The sequence below is a fragment of the Mustela nivalis genome (genome assembly GCF_964662115.1).
Source record: "Mustela nivalis genome assembly, chromosome: 7".
NCBI classification, from domain to species: domain Eukaryota; kingdom Metazoa; phylum Chordata; class Mammalia; order Carnivora; family Mustelidae; genus Mustela; species Mustela nivalis.
The window spans coordinates 55,495,831-55,501,830 of record NC_139026.1 but is presented as its reverse complement, the minus strand read 5'-3'; positions in this window follow the sequence as shown (position 1 = coordinate 55,501,830).

Genomic DNA, 6,000 nt, shown 5'->3' with positions numbered 1-6,000 from the left:
ACAGAGGAGGGAGGAGCAAGATTGAAGAGGAATAGGAGACCTAATATCATTGTGTCCCAGGAGTTCAGCTAGATAGTTATCAAACCATTCTGAACACTTACAAACTCAACAGGAGATGGAAGAGAAGAAGAGCAACAATTCTAGGAACAGAAAATCAAGCAACCTCTTTCTGGAAGGTAGGACATGTGAAGTAAATCTGAGGTGATATATGGGAAGATAGACCATGGGGGGAGGGGTCAATTCTTGGCAAACAGTAAAGCAGAGGAGCACAAAATCAGAAGTCTGCTCCACTGAGGGACACTGTTCCAGAGGCTAAGCGGGGGGTTGCAGGGTCACAAAAAGAGGGGTGTCTGAGGGTGGCAGAGCCCCCAGGTATCAAAGCAGGGAAGCCAGCTACAGAGATGGAGCCGAGGAGTGAGCTTTCAGCTCACGATTACCCTAAACTGTGATCCGAGGCACAGTTGGGTCACTGCTCTTTGAGCAGAGACTCCACAAGTGGCAGATCCGGGCAGACTCACCTTTCTCTTCTGGTGCAGGAATTGGCCAGGTCTGGAGACTCTAAATGAGGCTGTGCACCAGAGACAGAAACGCGACATCACAGGTCAGGCAAGCACGGAGTGCGGCCAGAGATGACGGAAATGGGAGGGATTGACTGCTTTTCCCTGAGGACTCACTGAGGAGCAGGGCTCTGAGCTTTCAGCTCCTCTGGGCTGGAGATTGGGAGGCAGCCATCTTCATTCCCGTTCTCCAAAGCAGTACAGAAAGCGTTCAGGGAACAAAAGCTCCCAAGAGTGAATCTGAGCAGATTGCTTAACCTGGCCCCTGGCAAGGGCAGTACAATTCTGCCATGGGCAAAGACTTTTGAGAATCACTGCAACAGACCCCTTCCCCAGAAGATTAGCAAGAACATCCAGCTGAGACCAAGTTCACCAATCAATGAGAACTGCAGAGCTAGTGGGAATGCAACATATAGAACTGATGGTTTTTCCCATGATTCTTTAGTCTTTCAAAGTTACATTTTTAAAATTTTGTTTTCTCTTATATTTTTAAATGTTTCCTCTTTCCTATTTTAATGCTTTTTAACTATTGTATCTTATCAATACATTTTTTAAAAATCTTTTTAAATTCTTATTCTTATTCTTATTCTTGTAGTCATATTCTATCCCTTCATTGTATTTAGCCTTATTTTTTGTGTACATATAGGTTTTTCTTTCTTTAAAATTTTGGACTACACTTTCTTCTGACAGATCAAAATATACCCTAAATCTAGCGCAGCCTTTATTCTAGTCTCCAGCCTGATCACATTCTTTCCTTTTTTTTTTCCCCCTTTTTTGACCAACTTCTTTTCAATTCATTTTTTAGAATCTTTTTAAATTTTATCTTAATATAGTCATATTCCATCTCTTCATCGTGTTTACCCTTATTATATATATATATATATATATATATATATTCTTTCTTTAAAATTTTGGGAGCCAGCTTCTTCTAACAGACCAAAATAGATCCAAATTCAAGTTTGTGGCTCTGTTCTATTCACTAATCATATATATATATATATATATATATATATATATATATATATATATATATATAATTTTTTCTCCTTTCTTCTCCCCCCCCCCCGCCCAGTTTTGGGTCTCTTCAAATTTTGTTAGTGTATATTTTTCTGGAGTCATAGATACCCTTTTAGTATTTTGTTCTCTCATTCATCTATTCTTATCTGGATAAAAGGACAAGGCGGAAAAACTCACCTCAAAAAAAAAGAACAAGAGGCAGTACTGATGGCTAGGGACCTAATCAATATGGACATTAGTAAGATGTCAGATCTAGAGTTCAGAATGATGATTATCAAGGTGATATCTGGGCTCAAAAATAGCATGGAAGATACTAGAGAATCCCTTTCTGGAGAAACAAAAGAACTAAAATCTAACCAAGTTGAAGTCAAAACCGCTATTAATGAGGTGCAATAAAAAATGGAGGCTCTTACTGCTAGGATAAATGAGGCAGAAGAGAGAATTAGTGATATAGAAGACCAAATGATGGATAACAAAGAAGCAGAGAAAAAGAGAGATGAGCAAATATTGGACCATGAGGGGAGAATTGGAGAGATAAGTGATACCATAGGACAAAAGAAAATTAGAATAACTGAGATCCTAGAAGAAGAAGAAAGAGAGAGAGGGCTAGAAGTATACTAGAGCAAATTATAGCAAGAATTTCCATAATTTGGTGAAGGGAACAAGCATCAAAATCCAGGAGGCACAGAGAACTCCCCTCAAAATCAATAAAAATAGGTCAACACCCCATTGTCTAATAGTAAAACTTACAAGTCTCAGTGACAAAGAGAAATCCTGAAAGTGGCTCAGGACAAGAGGTCTGTAACACACAATGGTAGAAATATTAGGTTGGCAGCAGACCTATCCACAGACACCTGGCAGGCCAGAAAGGACTGGAATGATAAATTCAGAGCACTAAATGAGAAAAATATGCAACCAAGAATACTATATCCAGCTAGGCTGTCATTGAAAATAGGAGAGATAAAAAGCTTCCAGGACAGAAACTAAAAGAATTTGCAAACACCAAATAAGCCCTACAGGAAATATTGGAAGGGGTCATCTAAGTAAAGAGAGAGCCTAAAAATAACAGACCAGAAAGGAACAGAGACAATATAAAGTAAAAGTCACCTTACAGGCAATTCAATGGCCCTAAATTCATATCTTTCAATAGTTACCCTGAATGTAAATGGACTCAAAGTCCCAGTCAAAAGACACAGGGTATCAGAATGGATAAGAAAACAAAACCCACAGATATGCTGCCTTCAAGAAACTCACTTTAGACCCCAGGACACCTCCAGATTTAAAGTGACAGGGTGCAAAACAATTTACCATGCTAATGGACAACCAAAGAAAGGTGAAGTGGCAATCCTTATATCAGACAAATTAGATTTTAAGCCAACGACTACAAGAGATGAGGAAGGACACTATATCATACTTAAATGGTCTGTACAACAAGAAAATCTAACAATTTTAAATATCTATGCCTCTAACATGGGAACAGCCAATTATATAAACCAATTAATAACAAAATCAAAGAAACACATTGACACTAATACAATAATTGCAGGGATATTTAACACTTCCCTCTCTGAAATGGACAGATCATCTAAGCAAAAAATCAGCAGGGAAATAAAGGCTTTAAATGATACACTGGATCAGATGGACATCACAGATATATTCAGAATGTTCCATCCCAAAGCAACAGAATACACATTCTTCTCTAGTGCACATAGAACATTCTTCAGAATAGATCACATCCTGGGTCATAAATCAGTTTTCAACTAGTACCAAAAGATTGGGATCATTTCCCACATATTTTCAGACCACAATGCTTTGAAACTAGAACTCAACCACAAGAGGAAAGTTGGAAAGCACTCAAATACATGGAGGCTAAAGAGCATACTACTAAAGAATGAATGGGTCAACCAGGAAATTAGAGAAGAACTTAAAAAATTCCTGAAAACAAATGAAAATGAAAACACACCTGTTCAAAAACTTTGGAACACAGCAAAGGCTGTCCTGAGAGGAAAGTATATAGCAATACAAGACTTTGTCAAGAAACAAGAAAGGTCTCAAGTACACAACATAACCCTACACATAAAGGAACTGGAGGAAGAACTGCAAAGAAAGCCTAAACCCAGAAAGAAAAGAGAAATAATAAATATCAGAGCAGAAATTAATGCAAAGGAAACCAATAACACAGTAGAACAAATCAAAGAAATGAGGAACTGGTTCTTGGAAAGAATTAATAACATAAACCCCTGGCCAGACTTATCAAAAAGAAAAGAGAAAGGACCCAAATTAATAAAGACATGAATGAAAGAGGAGAGATCACAACCAATACCAAAGAAATATAAACAATTATAAGAACATATTATAAGCAAATATACACCAGCATATTTGACAATCTGGAAGAAATGGATGCATTCCTAGATACATATCCCAGATACATATAAATTATCAAAATTGAACCAGGAAGAAATAGAAAATCTGAACAGACCCATAACGAGAAAGGAGATAGAAGCAGTCATCAAAAATTTCCCAACAAACAAGTGCCCAGATGGCTTCCCGGGGAAATGCTATCAAAAATTTAAAGAAGAATTAATACCTATTCTCCTGAAACTGTTCCAAAAAATATAAGTGGAAGGAAAACTTCCAAACTCATTTTATGAGGCCAGCATTCCTTTGATCCCAACACCAGACAAAGACCCATGAAAAACAAAAATTACAAACCAATATCCTTGATGAACATGGATGCAAAAATTCCCACCAAAATACTAGCCAATAGGATCCAACTGTACATGAAAAGGATTATTCACCACCACCAAGTGGGATTTATTCCTGGGCTGCAAGGTTGGTTTGACATCCTCAAAATCAATAAAAGAAAGAAGAACCATATGATACTCTCAATAGATGCTGGAAAAGTATCTGACACAGTACAACATCCTTTTTTTTTTTTAAGATTTTATTTATTTATTTGACAGACAGAGATCACAAGTACTCAGAGAGGCAGGCGGGGGAGTGGGAGCAGGCTCCCACTGAGCAAGTAGCCCGACATGGAGCTCGGTCCCAAGACCCTGAGATCATGACCTGAGTCGAAGGGAGAGGCTTAACCCACTGAGCCACCCAGGTGCCCCACAACATCCTTTCTTAATTAAAACTCTTCACAGTGTTGGGATAGAGGGTACATACCTAAACATCATAAAAGGCATCTATGAAAAGCCCGCAGCAAATATTATCCTCAATGGGGAAAACTGAGAGCTTTTCCTCTAAGAGCAGGAACACCACAGAGCTGTCCACTATCTCCACTGCTATTCAACATAGTACCAGAAGTCCTAGCTTCAGCAATCAGACAACAAAAAGAAATAAAAGGCATCTGAACCAGCAAAGAAGTCAAACTCTCACTCTTTGCAGATGATATGACACTTTATGTGAAAAACCCAAAGACTCCACTCCAAAACTGTTAGAACTCAGCAAAGTGTCAGGATATAAAATCAATGCACAAAAATCAGTTGCATTTCTATATACCAAAAGCAAGACAGAAGAAAGAGAAATTAAGGAGTCGATCCCACTTACAATTGCACCCAAAACCATAAGATACCTAGGAATAAACCTAACCAAAGAGGCAAAGAATCTGTACTCAGAAAACTATAAAGTACTCATGAAAGAAATTGAGAAAGACACAAAGAAATGGAAATGGAAAAATATTCCATGTTCATGGATTGGAAGAACAAATATTGTGAAAATGTCTATGCTACCTAAAGCAATCTACACATTTAAAGCAATCCCTATCAAAATGCCATCATTTTGTTGTTGTTGTTGTTGTTGTTTTTTTTTCAAAGAAATGGAACCAATAATCCTAAAAGTTATATGGAACCAGAAGAGACTATGAATAGCCAGAGGAATGTTAAAAAAGAAAACCAAAGTTGGCAGCCCCACAATTCCAGACTTCAAGCTGTCTTACAAAGCTGTAATCATAAGACAGTATGATACTGGCACAAAAACAGACGCATACATCAATGGAACAGAATAGAAAGCCCAGAAATGGGCCCTCAACCCCATGGCCAATTAATCTTTGACAAAACAGGAAAGAATGTCCAATGGAAAAAGACAGTCTCTTCAACAAATGGTATTTGGAAAATTGGACGGCCACATGCAGAAGAATGAAACTGGACCATTTCCTTATACCACATACCAAAATAGACTCAAAATGGATGAAAGACCTCAATGTGAGAGAGGAATCCGTCAAAATCTTTGAGGAGAACACAGGCAGCAACCTCTTCGACCTCAGTCACAGCAACTTCTTCCTAGAAATATCACCAAAGGCAAGGGAAGCAAGGGCAAAAATGAACTATTGGGACTTCATCAAGATCAAAAGCTTTTGCACAGCAAAGGAAATAGTCAAAAAAAAAAAAAAAAAAGACAACCAACAGAATGGGAGACGATA